Here is a 19,104-nt window from a genome sequence, read left to right on the forward strand (position 1 = left end):
AGGGGTTGTTAGAGAGCCCTTTTCCGGACAGCCTGACACCTGTGTCTTCAGTCCGGTGGCCGTACTAATCGCCTTTAAGTGGCCAACAGGTGCCCGGTTTAGCCTCCGAATTCTAAGGAAGGACAGGACAGAATAGCAAGTGAAAGAGGTCCGATCATACTCACCATGTGACGATCTAGAAGCCTTTTCTGGAGACTCCTGGCTGGCTCGCCAAAATGTAACACCTAAGGTTCTTGCCTAGCCACACCAAAGAATTGGTGTGGCAGCTGACCTCAGCGAGTGATAGACACAAGGACCGATAGACAGAAAAAGCTGTAGGCTTTATTGAGTAGACGGAATGTACAAAGCTTCCACAGTGTGGAAGGGGTCCCGAATGGGTAGCCAGAGTTAGATTATACAATTGCCTTTTAAACTCTTTAAGGTGGGAAATACGTGCTGTGGGAAGATGTTACCAGAGCGAGAAAAAAAGACAACCATTTGTGACATGTCTTAGATCTTAAGGAAAACCGGAATTGCAACTTAGGTTTTTTTTATTTTATCACCTTGCAGCGGCATGGCAAAGGAGACAGCATCTTACGGGACTTTACAAAGTATGTTCACAAGAAATTGGGATTGGGAGTATAGATAAGGTCCACTGGTCACAGAAAAATGGGCAGTTAACATTCTTTTTACTTTAGTTTCGGGGGAGGGGGAAGGGGAGAGGAGAGAGGGAGAGAGGACACAGGGAAACACTGCAAAATTTTTGCTGTTTATGGCTTTCTTGGGGAAGAAAACACATGCAGAAATCCTGGTGTTAGGAATAGTTTAAGCATATATCTTCAATATTATCCATCCAGGACCAAAGTAAGTCCTGATGCAGGAAATGAGTGAGTTTCACAGCTTTCTGAGCCCCTACTCCACCCAGGAAGCCCAGCCGGCCCCTCCTCTCACCGCTGCACTGGGCTGTAGAGGAAGGCAATAGAGGAACAGCATATGTAAAGTTCCTAAGAATGGAAAAACCATGGGGCCTTTGAGGATTGAAAGAAGGTCAGTGTTCCTGCAGAGTAGTGAGAAAGGGGAAGGGGCCGGGAGATAGTTGAGTTTTGTGAGACAGGAAATAGCCAAATCATGTGGGGTCTTTGTAGACCATGGTAAGGAGTTTGGATTTTATTCTCATGCAGTAGGAAGCCAATGAATGGGTTTTAATAGAAAAATGACATGTTCACAGATCAGGTCAAACTCATGGCAATCCAGAGTAGCCATTTTGCAGTAGGGTCTAAAATTTGCTTGTTAACTCGAAGGAAAGGCAGCCAGTAACAATCTGTGACATAGGAAGATGACTGTAGTTGTTGTGGAGAAAACCGGTTTTTGGAGTCATGTCAGTACTCAGTAGAGAAGCCTGCAACATAGTCAATGTGAGATGGTAGCTTAGACTAGAGTGTCAGTGGTGGAAGTGAAGAACAGTGGAAGGACTGCCTTGTTGCTTTTGAGATGCTGGGAGACATCTGAGAGGAGATAGCTAGCAGGAACCTGCAAACCAGAACTTTGAAGAGAGATTTTGGGTGTAAAGTTGGTATTCGGGAGCATATAAATGGAATTTAAAGTCATGGGAACTGAAGAGATCCCCTAGAAAGAGGGCAATAAGGAAGAAAAGAGAGCTCAGGACTAAATCCTGGGGAAAGGCAACAATTAGAAGTCAAAAGGAGATAGGGGTTCACAAGGAGTGTGAGGAGGATTTGGCAGAGAGATACAAGGAAACCCAAGAGAGGATGGTGTCAATTAAGGAAAGAGTTAAGGGGAGAAGGGGAGAAAGAAAGATAAAGTGTCTACTGTATTGAATACTGGTAAGGAAGAGGCTGTTTCCTGATTTCAAAGAGCATAAACATCAAATCAAATTTAGAAATATTTATCATACTTATTTCATGTGTGTTTCACCTACTATCATGTTTCTCCTGCAGGAGTGATGACTACTATCTGATTCATCAGCACTGTCAAATCTCATACTTTAAAAAAAGACTTTAATCTTTTTTTCTTTATAAATTTTGATTCTCCCTGAATTCTCTGGATAATTTCCACAATTCTCTTTATTTTGCTAACATATGCAGAATCTATAATCTTCAAAAGTCTTCACTTTTCAAATGCAAAACTGTTTTAGATGCAGTTTATTGTCTTTTGAAAATTATCCATGTTCATTTAAAAACAGATTAGCTCTTCACCTTCAATGTATTTGAATTGTCATGTTACAGGAGACTTGGAATATTAAGCTTATCAGAAAGTTAGGACAAGTTTTCCCTAGAGGGCGGAGAGTAGTTTTAAATTCGAAGTGGAAAAAAAGTTCCATATCTTAAAATAGAAGCAAATTTTTTCTCCGTTTCATATTCTCTCAAGATATCCGCAATCCTTTTTAAACTCTCTATTTATTATTAAATACAAGCAATTTAGCTCCTTTGTAAGGTTATGCAAATAACTCATCCAGAATTAGCATTTAACACGCGGTTCTTACATCCACACAAATGTTTTGTATAAAGTTGTTTTAAAAAGATTCAAATCTTTATAATTAGGAAGGGAAAATATATTAATAGGAATAAAGGGATACTCTGCTAATCTCCCATATGTAAATTAGCTTATAATTTCCATCATTTACTTTAGAAGCAACAGAACAATGGAACTTTTATTCTTCAATATTGCTGTCTCTCTCCTTCTCCAGCCAGAAAGTCTGTGCTTATACATGTATATCTAAAGAAAAATAAGAAGCAATGTTAAATATTTTAGTTTTGTGGGAGAGAGATGGTTGGGTAACTTGTGAGTGGGATTGAAGTTGATACTCTGTGCTTTGGCAGCCTAAGGGATAAAATGCAATGTAGACCCTCTTGGGTTCTCATTTCAACAGCTTGCATTTCCTTTTGCTCTTTGTTAGTGGGGCTGGATTCATTCCTGCCTACCTGGAACCTTCCTCCACAGCTTCCCACTCCTTCCCCAATCTTTACATAGAGGACATTCTCGTAGAATGTATGAGGAAATTGTTCATTTCCTTGAAGTGCTTTCTCTTTGCTTTAGTCTTTAGCTTGGTCTTTGGAAAAGAATATCATGCAAATTGCAGATAGACATTGGTTAGCAGTATAGGCTAGGTTCTTCCATCTCACTTATCTTCTGGGTCTTGGCTTGTATCTTCCAGTATATCAGAAATCAAGTGCACTGTCCTGGGAGTTTGGTATAAGTTGGTAAACTGGAAGTAGGATTATGAAGGATTCAAAACTGAGTCAGACAAAGAACTGTTGAAAGGATTAAGTCGCTGACCCTGGAAGTGGAAAGGGGAGCTCTGAAGAGACTTTAAACAGAAAGTGGAGGCTGAGGCTGGGCGTGGTGGCTCACGTCTGTAATCCCAGCACTCTGGGATGCCAAGGTGGGTGGATCACTTGAGGTCCGGAGTTTGAGACCAGCCTGGCCAATATGGTGAAATCTTGTCTCTACTAAAAATGCAAAAGCTGTAATCCCAGCTACTTGGGAGGCTGAGGCAGGAGAATCACTTGAACCTGGGACGCGGAGGTTGCAGTGAGCCAAGATCATTCCACTCCACTCCAGCCTAGATGACAGTGTAAGACTCTGTCTCAAACAAATAAAATAAAATAAATAGAAAGTGGGTTTAAATATGTGCCTTATAGTTGCCAAGTGGTAGAACTAGGAAAATGGGTGAAACATATAAGGGATGCATGTTTCTCCTTCAACAAACATTGAAGAAACTGCCAGGTATCTGGTAGAGCTCTGAGAAACTAGATGCAAGATGGAAATCAGCACTTATTCACTTCAAGGAAGTTACTGTTCAGTGGGAAAGACATGCAAGCAAACAATTATAACAGATCATGATAAATGCAAACACTACATATTGTATTCGGTGAGAAAATAGAGGAAGGCAGCCTGTATCTGCCTTGGGGACAGATCTGCTTGGACTATCTGCTTGCGGGTGCCAACGGCAGCTCCTCCATCCTCACTGACACCACTTCATTCAAAATTCCATTATCTTTCATCTGAGTTTCTGCAACTGTCTCAGAGCTGGTCTTCCTGCCTTCAGCTTTGCTGCTTCAATTCTTTCATCCACATTGCAGACAAAGTAATATTTCCAAAAAGGAAAACCTGATTCCCCCACTAAAAGCCTTCAATAACTTTTGATTACCACAAAAACAAAATCCAAAAGCTTAAGGGCCTCTGCTTCAATCTCTAACATTTTCTTGCTCCCCACATTTAAGCTCTATTTACAAAGAACTACTTGCCACTTTCCTAAGTCACCATTTCTTTGTAACTCCTGGGCTTCTGCACATGTAGCTATCTGCCTGAAACCAGCTGCCCTCAAAATCTACACATATAGAAGTAAAAAAAGAGAACATATTTGCATGCGCACACATATTGTGCATATATCCATGTGCACCCACCCACACACTTCCCATTTCTACCCTTGCCTTACTAACTCGTTCTTTCTTCCTCTGGTCCACAACACCCCAAGACTCAGTGTTATTCCTCCTTGTGGGTACACTCCTATGTGGCACCCTCTGTGCATACCTAATCAATGAACTCATCACACTGTATTGTACTTGGCTGTTTACTTTTCCATCTTTTTGTTGTTGTTGTTGTTTTTGATACGAGTCTCACTTTGCTGCCCAGGTTGGAGTGCAGTGGTGCGATGTCGGCTCATTGCAACCTCTGCCTCCTGGGTTCAAGCGATTCTCTGGCCTCAGCTGGAATTACAGGCGTGTGCCACCATACCCGGCTAATTTTGTATTTTTAGTAGGGATGGGGTTTCACCATGTTGACCAGGCTAGTCTTGAACTCCTGACCTCAGGTGATCTACCCACCTTGGCCTCCCAAAGTGCTGGGATTACAGGAGTGAGCCACCGCGCCCAACACCATCTTTTTTACTGGAGGAAAATCTGCTTGAGTGTGGGGACCACATCTTATTCCTCATTATATTCCCAGCAGCTACCATAGTTCCAAGTACATTGTAGAATGTGACTATATATTTGTTTAGTAGATGAGTAAATGAATAAACTTTTGAAGAATGCTTTCTAAAAATGTGAGAACATTCTCATATTTTTGGATAGTATACAAATATATGTTACATATCTCAGTTGAGTGATGGTTCTAAAAACTTTCAAAGGTTCTTCAAACCAAAAAACTATGATTATATAAATCTTTCTCAGATCATTTTTAGAAAGAGGTAATAAATAAGTAAATAATCCATCAACTATTTCTTACCTATGGGCAGTGTGATGGTTAATTGTATGTTGACTTGACTGGGGTGTGGGATACTCAGATATCTGGTTAAACATTATTTCTTGGCATGTCTGTGAGGGTGTTTCTGAAGGAAATTAGCATTTGAATTGGTGAACTAAGTAAAGCAGATTGTCCTTCCCAATGTGAGTGGGCATTGTCTAACCTGTTGAGGGCCCAAATAGGACAATAAGGTGAAGTGAGGTTGAATTCTTTCTCTATACCTGACTACTTAAGCTGAGGCACTGATCTTCTCCTGCCCTGAAACTAGGACTTACCCCATTAATGCTCCCAGTTCTTAGGCCTTTGGGCTCAGAGTGGGATTGATATCACCAGCTTTCCTGGGTCTTTAGCTTGCAGGTAGCAGAGGGCATGAAGAAACTGAGGCCCAGAGGGGTGAAGTGAGATGCTCTTAGTCACAGATAGGCTCTAAATTCTTACCCCAGTACTTTCTACCACAGTCCACCATTTCACAAATAAGGCTGCTTGGGTTATTTGGAATTTCACTCCCCATCTTATTTCTAATTATTTTAGACCAGATTTTCCTTGAGAGAATGAGTTCCTAATGGGAGCCCTACACTGGTCAAAGCAAGTCTGTTCTGTCAAGGACTCTAAGAGACTCTTTCCTTCTGGCATCTTTCTTCTAGACTCAGTTAACCAAGAGAAGGGGCTCATGGTGTACAATCGTCTTGAAAGTGAGGCTTTACAGCATCAACTAGGGGAAAGTACTAAGAGTAAGTCTAAGGCTGACTTTCTTCCCTCAGGCTCTCAGGATGGCAGTTATTCTGGATCCACCTGGATTCCTCATGTTGCTGTTGCCAGGCACATCCATGCCAACCTCCAGGTGTCTCCTTTCCATCAAAAAGGTGGTGCTATTTAGACAAGACTTTCCTCAGGAATGCAATGATTATTGTGATGTCTGCATAATTTCACCTTTTGTCAGTCATGAGACAGGAGGAGTCCTCCATCAGATGATAAGGATGCCTGAGTTACTTTCTCAGCCTTACAGGCAGTTCCATAAGTGACCATCCTGCCCTCTTTGTTGGTTCTATGAAAAGAACTCAGGTTATGTCAATAAACAAGACATTTATGGTGAAAAAACATATGGGAATGAGGAGAGCAAGTGCTTCAGGGGATTAGAAAAAGGCCTACCTCAAGGCCTCACAGAGAAGGTTTGTATTCTGGTATTTTGTGATTAACGTGACTTAACTTGTGTCTCCTGTTGTTTCTGAGGAATTTCTTTCTACATGTACATTTTATACTTTATGACTATGGCATTATTAGAGTGTCTGCTCATTTATAACCTTTACTGCCTAATGGCCTCTGCAAATGGCCTTCTCTGCGAGTCCTTTCACCTTCAACCCCTCTGCTAATTGCTCAACTCTGTTTTTTATTTCACTTTCAAATTCCTGAGAGAAAAATCTCATTGCCCTGCCTAATCAACATCATCCCTTGCTAGACAAAGCTGTTCTGTCAAACCACCTAATGAACCTCTGGATAGCCTGTATATTGGCTGGCCTTTTATCACTTGGTCTAGGAAATGTTGTGTTATATAAAATGTTATATAAAATGCTTAAAAGGGGGGCAAAGCGGTCGCTGACTTGGTGTCCCTGTCGTGCTTCCCAGCAGTGGCCTAGCAGAAAAGTAAAAGATGTCTGAATATATTCGGGTACTGAAGATGAGAAGGATGAGCCCATTGAAATACTATCGAAAGACGATGGGACAGTGCTGCTGTCTATGGTTACAGCCCAGTTTCCAGGGGCGTGTGGCTTCGCTACAGGAATCCAGTGTCTCAATGTATGAGAGGTGTCCGGCTGGTAGAAGGAATTCTTCATGCCCCCGATGCTGGCTGGGGAAATCTGGTGTATGTTGTCAACTATCCCAAAGATAACAAAAGAAAAATGGATGAGATAGATGCTTCATCAGCAGTGAAAGTGAAAAGAGCAGTCCAGAAAACATCCGATTTAGTAGTGTTGGGTCTCACATGGAAAACAACTGAGCAGGACCTGAAAGAATATTTTAGTACCTTTGGAGAAGTTCTTATGGTGCAGGTCAAGAAAGATAGTAAGACTGGTCATTCAAAGAGGCTTGGCTTCATTTGTTTTATGGAAGATGAAACACAGGTGAAAGTAATGTCACAGCTACATATGATAGATGGACGGTGGTGTGACTGTAAACTTCCCAATTCTAAGCAAAGCCCAGATAAGCCTTTGAGAAGCATAAAAGTATTTGTGGGGCGCTGAACAGAGGACATGACTGCGGATGAGCTGCAGCAGTTCTTCTGTCAGTACAGGGAAGTGGTGGATGTCTTCATCCTCAAGCCATTCAGGGCGTTTGCCTTTGTTACATTTGCAGATGATCAGGTTGCACAGTCTTTTTGTGGAGAGGACTTGATCATTAAAGGAATCAGCATTCATATATCCAATGCTGAACCTAAGCACAATAGCAATAGACAGAAAGAAGTGGAAGATTTGGTGGTAATCCAGGTGGCTTTGGGAATCAGGGTGAATTTGGTAATAGTAAAGGGGGTGGAGCTGGTTTGGGAAACAATCAAGGTAGTAATATGGGTGGTGGGATAAACTTTGGTGCATTCAGCATTAATCCAACCATGATGGCTGCAGCCCAGGCAGTGCTACAAAGCAGTTGGGGTGTTATAGGCATGTTAGCCAGCCAGCAGAAACAGTCAGGCCCATCAGGTAATAACCAAAGCCAAGGCAACATGCAGAGGGAGCCAAACCAGGCCTTCGGTTCTGGAAATAACTCCTATAGTGGTTCTAATTCTGGTGCAGCAATTGGTTGGGGATCAGCATCAAATGCAGGGTTGGGCAGTGGTTTTAATGGAGGCTTTGGCTCAAGCATGGATTCTAAGTCTTCTGGCTGGGGAATGTAGACAGTGGGGTTGTGGTTGGTTGGTATAGAATGGTAGGAATTCAAATTTTGCTAAACTCATGATAAGTATATTGTAAAATACATATGTAGTAAGAATTTTCAAAATTGGTTTGTTCAGTGTGGAGTATATTCAGCAGTAAGGAGGTATACCTAATGTAAATGACGAGTTGATGGGTGCAGAACACCAACATGGCACATGTATACATATGTAACAAACCTGCACATTGTGCACATGTGCCCTAGATCTTAAAGTATATATATATATGAAGGAAGAACTAAAGGAATTTTATAAGTTTTGTTACAAGAGCTGGGTACGGTGGCTCATGCCTGTAATCCCCGCACTTTGGGAGGCTGAGGCAGGTGGATCACAAGGTCAGGAGTTCAAGACCAGCCTGGCCAAGATGGTGAAACCCCGTCTCTATTAAAAAGACAAAAGTTAGCCGGGCGTAGCGGCAGATGCCTGTAATCCCAGCTACTCGGTAGGCTGAGGCAGGAGAATCGCTTGAATGTGGGGGGTGGAGGTTGCAATGAGCTAAGATCGTGCCACTGCACTCCAGCCTGGGTGACAGAGTGAGACTCCATCTCAAAAAATAAAAAAAAGTATATAAATAAATAAAAATAAGTTTTGTTACATGAAAGGTTGAAATATTGAGTGGTTGAAAGTGAACTGCTGTTTGCCTGATTGGTAAACCAACACACTACAATTGATATCAAAGAGTTTCTCCTGTAATATTTTATCCCTGGACTTGTCAAGTGAATTCTTTGCATGTTCAAAATGGAAACCATGGATTAGAACTACATTCTTTACTCCTTGTTTTAATGTGAACCCCACCATATGGATTTTTTTCCTTAAGAAAATCTCCTTTTGGGAGATCATGGTGTCACAGTGTTTGGTTGTTTTGTTTTGTTTTTTAACATTTGTCTCCCCTCATTTACAAAAGCACAATATGAAGCCTTCATTTATTCTCTGCAGTTCATCTCATTTCAAATGTTTATGGAACAAGCACTTCATTGAAAGTAGTGCTGTAAATATTCTGCCATAGGAATACTTCTGTCTACATCCTTTCTCATTCAAGAATTCATCATCACGCATCACAGGCTGTGTCTTTGATGGTGAGTGTCCCACTTTTATCCACTACTCTTTATTTCATGGAGTTGTATCAACGCTATGAACGCAAGGCTGTGATATGGAACCAGAAGGCTGTTTGAACTTTCGAAACCTTGTGTGGGATTGCTGGTGGTGCCGAAGCATGAAAGGCTAGTATGAGCAAGAAAAGGAGAGAGTGTGTGCAGAGACTTGGTTGTGCATAATGGATATTTTTTAACTTGGTGAGCTATGTCTCTCAATCCTGCGGCTTTGGTGAGAGAGTGTGCAGAAAGCAATGATAGCAAATAATGTGCAAATGTTTTTTTGCATTCAAAGCACATCCACATCTGTTGGAAGACCTTAAATGAGTTCTTGTTCTTAGATAACCCACATTAGTTGAATGTGTTAAGTAAAACAATACTTGTACCCCTGCTACCCCTTTGTCAACTGCTGTGAATGCTGTATGGTGTGTGTTCTCTTCTGTTACTGATATGTAAGTGTGGTGATGTGAACTGAAGCTGATGGGTTGAGAACATGGACTGAGCTTGTAATGTGCTTTGCAGGAGTACTTGGAAGCAGAGTTCACCAGTGAGCTCAGGTGTTTCAGAGAAGGGTGGAAGTTCTAATGTCTGTTAGCTACCCATAAGAATGCTGTTTGCTGCAGTTCTGTGTCCTGTGCTTGGATGCTTTTTATAAGAGTTGTCAATGTTGGAAATTCTTAAAACAGATTCAAATTTAAAAAAAGCAAAACACTAAAGGGACTATCTAAATTTGCTTTCCTTGACCAGCAGCTGTGGATGGGGGATTCTCAAGAGAGCCAATAAACTTTGGCCTAACTACTCCGTACCCCAGAAAGAAGTTTGAATGTGGTGATGCTGTTTCCTCTCTCCTTGTGAGACTTCACTGGCAGCACCTCACGTTCATGCATGAAATGAAGTGACTCCATAGCTTCCAGGCAAATAATAAACCAGGCTGCTCTTTCTGATCTCCCCAGAAGATTCCAGATCCCTGTTGAAAAAACTGGTAGCCTAAATGTGGAGAACAACTTTAGATTCCTGTGTGCTCAACTTTATTCCATATAGTAATTTAGGCAACAAGAAAACTGGACTGTGGGCCCCTTTGAACCAAACCTTAAATGCACTTTGAAATGTGATTTATTTTCAGAAAAAATGCTTATTGGCTAAAAATCCAACCTTGTGATAATTTGGATATTGTAAATGATGCAACTGTGCTTTGGCCATCTTTATGGACGAAGGTGCTCCTGAGTTATGGATGATTCATTCCTCACTGTACAAAGCATTTGGCATTACTAAACGGAGCTTAAATTGGAGAGACACCATACATTACACATGGAAAAAATTTGCATTTTAATATCTCCAGAATGCTATTAAATATCTCAGAAAGATCCATAAAGGAAAGTGTGTCCTAGAGCTTGAAATAGAAAGTGATAGGAAAAGGTAGAAATAGAGTTCCTATTTTTCAGAAAGGAGCCATATCATCCCATAAATCTTTGAAAAGAAGTTTTCTTGGGCTCTGCTCTAAGCATTCAAATGCTTCCCAGGAGCACCTTGACCTTAAATTAACATTTATAGAGTTTAGCTGACATCAAGCTTTGCAGTTTAATGGAAGGCTTAAAGTTGAAGAAGGTAAGTAGTCTAAATTGGTAGTGTATATTAAGTCCTGAATAAGGATGCATTTCTACAACTACCACCATTTTCATTTATTTCCCCCTCTAGAACAATAATAACAATTGGTAAAATATATGAAATGCATTTTCATTCATGAATAATACATTTTTATATGTTAACCTCATGGAAACAGGAGCAGTTCAACAGTAAGAGCAGCATTAATGCTGTCATCTTAAGAAAGGGTATATAGGTGACAATGTTTGCACTATATGACCTTGATAATGTTGTTTTCTGTAGAACCTGTGATTTAAATGTGGGTTGTAAGAAATATTAACCAAGTGTTAAAATAATAAAGCAGTACCTTTAAACATGAAGAAAAGAAGAAAATATACAGTGTTGCCTACAGATTCTATTACAGATCAAATGAAAATGAGGTAAGTTCCATTCTGCTTAAACCAGGAGTGCATTCTAAGTAGAATATGAATGTCTGGGGAGTAATATATAAAGCATGAAGATGGTTTTTTAATACTGCTAATGAGTTGCCCCTTGGTTGTATTACAGATAAAAATGGGTTTCCAATATACATACACATTTCTACAGTACATAAAGCCTGATTTATAAACGTTCAGCATTAGCACACAAAGGAAAAGTCCATTTCTCCAGATGTTTAGTCTGTCAGAATAGCAGTGACTTGGCCTCTAGGAAAGATGTTTTCAAAACAGGAGGCAACTAGGAGAGTTAGTTCTGCTCTCAGATCTAGGCAAAAAGGCTCCAACTCTGGGCCCTGGGTTAGGCCAGGAGCAGGGTAGCAGGGACCTGGTCCTGTCCTCCTCTCCCCCTTGTGTGTTGGAGCAACTTCCTCAAAAGCTTCTAAGCCCTCCTTTTGTGGCTGAGACCAGCCAGAGCAGCAGTGCCATCCCAGCAGGATGACCTGAGCTGGACCAACACCTGTGGGGGCCCTGGACCCCATGGCTACCCATTAGGGTACTCTCCAATCCTCTCTCCCCACGTCCAAAGTGTAAGTCACCCAGATTCCCTTAGGAATCCCAGTACTCAAATCTGTGGGGCCATCCTAGGGCCCTGTGGCCAGTTGCCAGTTGCCATTTGCCAGTTCCCAGAGGACAGCCTGGTGAGCAAGTGATTCTTGCTGGAGGCTCAGTATTTCTTTTGCTGGATTGCATGAGATGAACCATCAGAATGGTGCTAACAAGCTGATTTGGGGTGACTCAAATTGTTTATGTACACAGTAGCTCTTTAAAAATATATTAACGGTCTGGGCGTGTTGGCTTATGCCTGTAATCCCAGTACATTGGGAGGCTGAGGCAGGTGGATCACTTGAGGTCAGGAGTTTGAAACCAGCCTGGCCAACATGGTGAAACCTTGTCTCTACTAAAAAATACCAAAATTAGCCAGGCATGGTGTCGCGCACCTGTAATCCCAGCTACTCAGGAGACTGAGGCACAAAAATTGCTTGAACCTGGCAGGGTGGAGGTTTCAGTGAGCCGAGATCACATCATTGCACTTCAGCCTGGGCAAGAGAGCAAAACTCTGTCTCTAAAAATAATAATAATAAATAAACATATATTTACCTTCCTCCTTCCATCCCAAGGTAAGGGTGGCCCTGTAGTTATAGTAAGCAACAAAGATTACAATCTAGCCAGATTAAAGTAAGACAAGAAAATTTCCCTTTCTTCAAAGTTGATGACATACATATCACTTATATAAGAACCAGGAAGTAAATTAGTTTTTTGTTAGTGGAAAGTCTGTGAAAATGAGGTGCTTCATAAGAAAAAGAAGGCCAATGTGGCTCATGCCTATAATCCCAGCACTTTGGGAGGCTGAAACAGGAGGATTGCTTGAGTCCAGGAGTTTGAGACCAGCCTGGGCAACATAGTGAGACCTTGTCTGTACAAAAAATGAGCAAAATTAGCTGAGTGTGGTACTGTGCACTTGTAGTCCCAGCTACTAGGGAGGCTGAGGCAGGAGGATCACTTAAGCCTGGGAGGTCAAGGCTGCAGTGAGCTGAGACTGTGCCACTGCACTCCAGCCTGGGCAACAGAGTGAGACCCTTTCTCAAAAACAAAAACAAAAACCTTTCTCAAAAACAAAAACAAAAACAAAAACAAAACAAACAAAACAAAACAAAAACAAAAGCAGCAGCAGCATGAGGAGGAGGAGGAGGAAGAAGAATAAAAAGGAGGAGGAGGAAGAGGAGGAAGAGGAGGAAATAAAAAGGAGGAGGAAGGAAGGAGGAGGAAGAAGAAAGAAAGAAAGAAAAGAAAGAAAGAAGGAAAAGATAAACCAGGACATATTGACAGGTACTTCCTTATGAAAACATTTATCGTAACAGAGAAAGCCAAATATCTTTTCTAGAAGACTTCCTTGCTTAAACTCTGTTTTGGACCTATTGGACTCCTCTTGGACATTGCCTCATGCCATTTTAATCTTGCTTCCTGTTGTAGTTGCAGCTACTGTAAACAAGCTTGCAGGAGCTTTGGCCCATTTTATGCTGAAAGCACTGCTTCTCTCATAACCTGCCCTGTGCTCTTCATGCTGTGGAATGGGACCCTGTGACTCTGGAATTGGGTGCCAAAGGGCAGTGCTAAACCCCCAAAGGAGATCCAAGGGGCATCCTAGAGCCAATGGATACATGCTTTTCCCCATGATCCTTTGGGTGGACTCTCTATTTGGCCACCCAAGGTAGCAGCATGGTAGAGCTCCAGTAAACTCACAGAGATGACCAACTCAAGAATATATCCTTGATTTGGCTTCTCTTCCTTCCTCGTTTCATAATCCCTAATCCTTCACTCCTGTTCCCTGGGATTCCTTTCCAAAATAAACTACCTGTTCAAAAGCCTGAATCTCAGGCTTTGTTTTCCCAGGGGGAAGTCAGGCTAAGACAGCAGACTCATACCACAGGTCACAGCAATTATTCCCCTGATTTCAAATGGCCTCTCCATGAATTATCTGTCACTTAAGCATGTCTCAGTGCATCACAAAGAGCCCTCCATATGTACATGTGTTTATAAAGTTTATCACGCTGCAATAAAGACACACATGATTATCCCATCACTTCCTGCTAAAGACTATAAAGCAGGGCCCGTATCTCATGTTCCCTTGGTTCTCCCTTTCAGCATCCAGGATGTTGTTCCAAATTCAATGGATAATTCATAGTGTTGTGCCACTGGTAACCTGCAGACAGTGGCTGTATAAATATCTGTATTAACTGTAGATCTCACTCATAGATCTCACTCAATACAATCACATAAGTGAGGGCAAGAAAAATATTTTCTTCTAACATGAATATTATGAACAACAAGGTACTATGTAAGATATATAACTGGCTTTATAAAGATACAGACATTCATTTATCTTCTCCTTACCTACCAATGTCGTTGAAATTGGCATAAAATCACCAACTGCTGTGTTTGTGTAGAATAAAATGATTGTCAGAAGATTCAGAAATTGTCATCATTCCTAAGGTTCTGTTTTTTAGGGAAAACTTTCACAGTTATGCAGAGTATAATTTAGATGACTGAAGCTAGGCTGCCAAAATATTCAAGTTTCTTTAAGACTTAAGAACATCCAGGATCCACAGAAAAAAATGAGATGTATTTGTTTAAAATGAACAGGCAAATCAAAAGTTACACACAGGCATACATATATACTTTCATATGATCAACTAGGCCTGCAACATTTGCAGGTAGCAATTTTCCACAGTCCCAAAGGAAAAGTGGGATGATTAAGTGTTTCTCTTGGACAGACTTCATTGCTCTTAAAAAGGAGAAAGCTCTAGATAACATCTGGTAGTGATACATTATTGGAATACATTCTGGACAGTTCTTCTTTTGGTCAAACAGCTGGAATCCTTTTTTTTTTTAAATAAAATTTTGATCTGCCTAATCTTCAACTTCCTCCAGTTTGGAAAAAAGAAAGCATGAACGGCAAAGAAATGTGCCTTCTTTATAATTACCTGTTCTGTTCCAGGCATACAATGTAATGTTCTACACGTGTTATTCATTCCTAGCACAGTCACAGAGAAAAATGCACAACTGATAAGTTGTATATGAAAAGATGTAATCAGCACATTTACATGCATTTTATTGCTATATATCTGCTATATTTTTGTTGTTAGTATCCTACATCAGTGAAGTTCTAGTTCAGAAAACAGAAGGAGGATAGATATTTCAAGCAGAGGGACTTCATGCAGAGAATTATTTACTCAGGTGTTTGAAGGTTGAAAGAACAGAAAGGGAATGCTGAGGTAGCCCTGTATTAGTCAGGGGTTCTCCAGGGAAACAAACAATAGGAGATCTCTCTCTCTCTCTCTCTCTTCCTCCCTCCCTCCATCCTTCTCCCTCCCTCCATCCCTCTCCCTCCCTCCATTCCTTTCCCTCCTTCCATCCCTCTCCCTCCCTCCTTAATTCTCCCTCCCTACATCTCCCTCTCTGCCTCTCCCTCTCTCACTCTTCCCCTCCCTCTCTCCATCTCTCTTGCCTATATAGATAGATAGACATGGATAGGTACATAGAAAGAAATTTATTATGAGGGATTGGCTCCTGTAATTGTTGGGCCTGAGAAGTTTCATGATCTGCCATCTGCAAGCTGGAGGTCCAGGAAATCTTTTGGTGTGGTCACAATCCAAATACAAAGCCTGAGAAATAGGAACACTGATGTCCAAGGGCAGGGAAAGAGAGTTATCTCAGCTCAAGAAGAGAAAAAAAATGTGCCCTTCTTCAGCCTTTTTCTCTTATTCAGGCCCTCAATGGATTGAATGATGCTCACTCACATGGTGAGGACATTCTTCCTTACTCAGCCGTGAAATCTCTTTCAGAAACACCCTCATAGACACATCCAGAAGTAATATTTTCCCAGCTATCTTGACATCCCTTAGCTCAGTCTGGTTGACACAGAAAATTAACCATCACAAACCCTGATGTTAGTAACTGCTGAGAGCAGATACTACCCCTAGGCCTAGGGATACAAAAGAGAAGAGAAGAGAAGAGAAGAGAAGAGAAGAGAAGAGAAGAGAAGAGAAAAGAGGAGCTTGGAGGAGGCCTCCACCCAACCCCACTGCTGATGTTGGTCCCTGGGTTGGGGGCATGTCTGCTGCTGGGAGTGCCAAAAGAACTTGGAGGCTGTAGCAGTGGCTGTCCAGAAATTGGAGAACATGACAGAAATATCTTCTCCCTTCTTTCTGCCTTCCAATCTCCTGTCTGTACCTTCTGTTAGCCTAAGAGAAGGTAGAAGTCAAGGAAGCCTTGGAAATGTTTTGTAAAATCGCAGGCCCAGCATCACACAGCAGATCATAGAAAAGTGGCTTTAGTGCTGAAAGACAATATGCAAATCATCAATCCACAGCTCTGCAATAATTATTAGTTAATATAGTACCTTTTTGTCTAAATTTTTGTGCAAGCAGGCACGTTTTACTTTTCCTTAAGACTCCTTGAAACCATTTATAGTTGTTTTATACCTTGGCACTTTGTGATCACAAGGGGTACAGAGTAAGATTGGATCCTGTCATTTTTAATACCCCTAAAATACTATTGCAAGATGAAAATATTACATTGATGTTTTATTAATTCATATATTCACACATTTTAAATTATGTTCTTATGCATTTTTTATTTTGGCATTTGATATTATTATTCAACTGACAGATAAACAATTTTGGAAAGCTAGATGAATTTTCTGCTGGCTTCGAATCTAAAGCCCTGCAAAACTTCAGGTTACGTTCAGCTTTCCAAATTCAATGCCAGATAATGTGGTTTGAGATCTACTTTCATTAAACATTGTCGCAGCCAATTTTCCACAGAATCACAGTGGGCTTGCATTCTTAATTGGCTTTAAATTAGAAACATGTAACCACTCTTCCTAACCTTTTCAATTTGTCACCTAATGGCCTTTCCCGAAGATTCCCAGAATATTAATTTCTTTATATATTATATCTTTATACATAAAGAGGTATTATTTATTGACTGTTACTAAGTCATGCCCAAAGTTAGAAGTAAAAATGCTTTATTCATAGTGAGAGAAGATGGTGAGTAGGAAAGATTAAAAACTCAAGAATACTTGAGATCAAACTCAGTTATGACATTAATTGTCTATGGTATACTTATGTGCTGTATATTATTTTTATAGCAGAATTTCTCAATCTTGACACTGTTGACATTTTAGGCCAGATAATTATTTGTTGTGGGGAGCTGTCTTGTGCATTGTATGAAATTTAGTAGCATCCTGACATCTAACCACCCGATTCCAGTAGACTCCTTAGATCTCGTGACAACAAAAATGTCTTGAGGCATTGCTAACACTCCCAGGGGCACAAAAATGACTCCTCCCCCTAGTTGAAAATGTAAGTTTCTTCAACTAATTATAATTCCTTCCCATGATGGGCCGGGCGCAGTGGGTCACGCCTGTAATCCCAGCACTTTGGGAGGCTGAGGCGCATGGATCAAGAGGTCAGGAGATCGAGACCATCTGGCTAACACGGTGAAACCCCGTCTCTAGTAAAAACACAAAAAATTACCTGGGCGTGGTGGCGGGCACCTGTAGTCCCAGCCACTCGGGAGGCTGAGGCAGGAGAATGGGGTGAACCCGGGAGGTAGAGCTTGCAGTAAACCGAGATTGCGCCACTGCACTCCAGCCTGGACGAAAGTGCAAGATTCCGACTCAAAAATGATAATAATAATAATAATTCCTTCCCATGATGATGTAAGCATAAGATGAGATACCTGTGTGTGTGTGTGTGTGTGTGTGTGTGTGTATATATATATATATATATATATATGTATAGTCCTAGCATATGCCCAACTCAGCAGATTAGTGCATAATTGATATAAATAAGTGGCATAACCCCTTGGAGTAAATTAATTTTTTTTTGGCTATGGAAACTTGCTGCTCAAAATGTGGTCTGATTAACATCAATTGGGATCTTTAATTCTGCATTTAAAATTTGGGTATTCTGTTCATCATGGATTTTTTAGTATTCATTTTGATTTTTCAAAATATTGCATTAAAATATTATTATCTTGATTACTGAATTTTTTGTCAACCCTTAAATTTTGTGCCTAGTCCTGGCCCTGATAAAAGCAGAAGGTCAGGCCCCAGGTCAGTCTTACTAAATCAGAATTTGCATTTTAGCAAGATCCTCAGGTGATTGAGATGCATAATAAAATTCAAGAAGCACTGCTGAAGTGCTGTTGGGATGGGGTGCAGGGGGGCGGGCAGGATTGGAGAGGACAGTGTGGGGCACATTTCAGATATCTGTTCCTCAGGTCTTCCTCATGAGCCTTGTGGATCAGTGGCTACGGAACAAGCCGAAGCTACCAGGACAAGCTGCTTTCATGAGGGGTCGGGTGAGACATCTTTCTTTTCGATGCCTCTTTGATAAAATGTGGCACAAAGTGGGAAAGAGGCGCAATCCCCCCTATTCTGTGACAAACATGGTGAAACTTGCATGAGAAGTCATCAGGGAATGCGACCATCCTCTAAAATGACCAGTTTTCTGCTTTGGAAGCCCTGGGAGACCGTGCCTTTGCGAGGAGGATGCTGGCACCCTCAAGTGGATCCGTGGGCCATGGTGTGAATGAGGAATAGGAAAGGAGGGCACGTGTGAGACACGTAGAGAAAGACAAGACGGGAGAAGTCCCAGCTGCTGTTCCCCATTCAACGCCCCCTTTCAGTAGGAAGTAGCCAGACAGAGTCGTCGCCCAGAACCCCCTAACAGCAGTTAGGGTGATGTCTCCACAGGGGGAAATGAGGTAGGAGTTATTAAGAAATTATTTTAGGCCAGATGCTGTGGCTCACGCCTGTAATCCCAGCACTTTGGGAGGCCGAGGCGGGTGGATCACGAGGTCAGGAGATCGAGACCATTCTGGCTAACACGGTAAAACCCCATCTCTACTAAAAATACAAAAAATTAGCCTGGCGTGGTGCGGGAGCCTGTAGTCCCAGCTACTCGGGAGGCTGAGACAGGAGAATGGCATGAACCGGGGAGGCGGAGCTTGCAGTGAGCCGAGATCAAGCCACTGCACTCCAGCCTGGTCGACAGAGAGAGACTCCGTCTCAAAAAAAAAAAAAAAAAAAAAAAAAAAAAATGTAATTGGGCACATAGAGAGGAAAAAGGGGTTCTTGGAAAATTTTCCATAGCTCTTGTCTAGCATGAAAGCCCTGGCTGTTTGACCCGGGCCAGCCAGCAATCTTTGACATGCAAATGCCAGCCGTTGGAAACTGCGTCCACCCAACATGGCAATTCCC

General features: G+C 41.5%; 1 long non-coding RNA gene and 1 pseudogene across 1 annotated transcript in view; one reads left to right on the forward strand and one right to left on the reverse strand.

Moving 5' to 3' along the window:
* The window catches only part of LOC129011183 (uncharacterized), a 47,545-nt gene extending 47,232 nt beyond the window's left edge, over window positions 1-313 (reverse strand). Inside the window, exon 1 of the long non-coding RNA XR_008493265.2 lies at window positions 165-313. This is a non-coding gene — a long non-coding RNA (uncharacterized LOC129011183). The remainder of the gene's footprint in view (window positions 1-164) is intronic.
* A 6,579-nt stretch (window positions 314-6,892) lies between these two features.
* Window positions 6,893-8,163, forward strand: LOC129011641 (TAR DNA-binding protein 43-like; annotated as a pseudogene).
* The last annotated feature ends 10,941 nt before the right edge of the window (window positions 8,164-19,104 follow it).

Source organism: Pongo pygmaeus, chromosome 14, assembly GCF_028885625.2.
Source record: "Pongo pygmaeus isolate AG05252 chromosome 14, NHGRI_mPonPyg2-v2.0_pri, whole genome shotgun sequence".
Classification (NCBI taxonomy): Eukaryota; Metazoa; Chordata; class Mammalia; order Primates; family Hominidae; genus Pongo; species Pongo pygmaeus.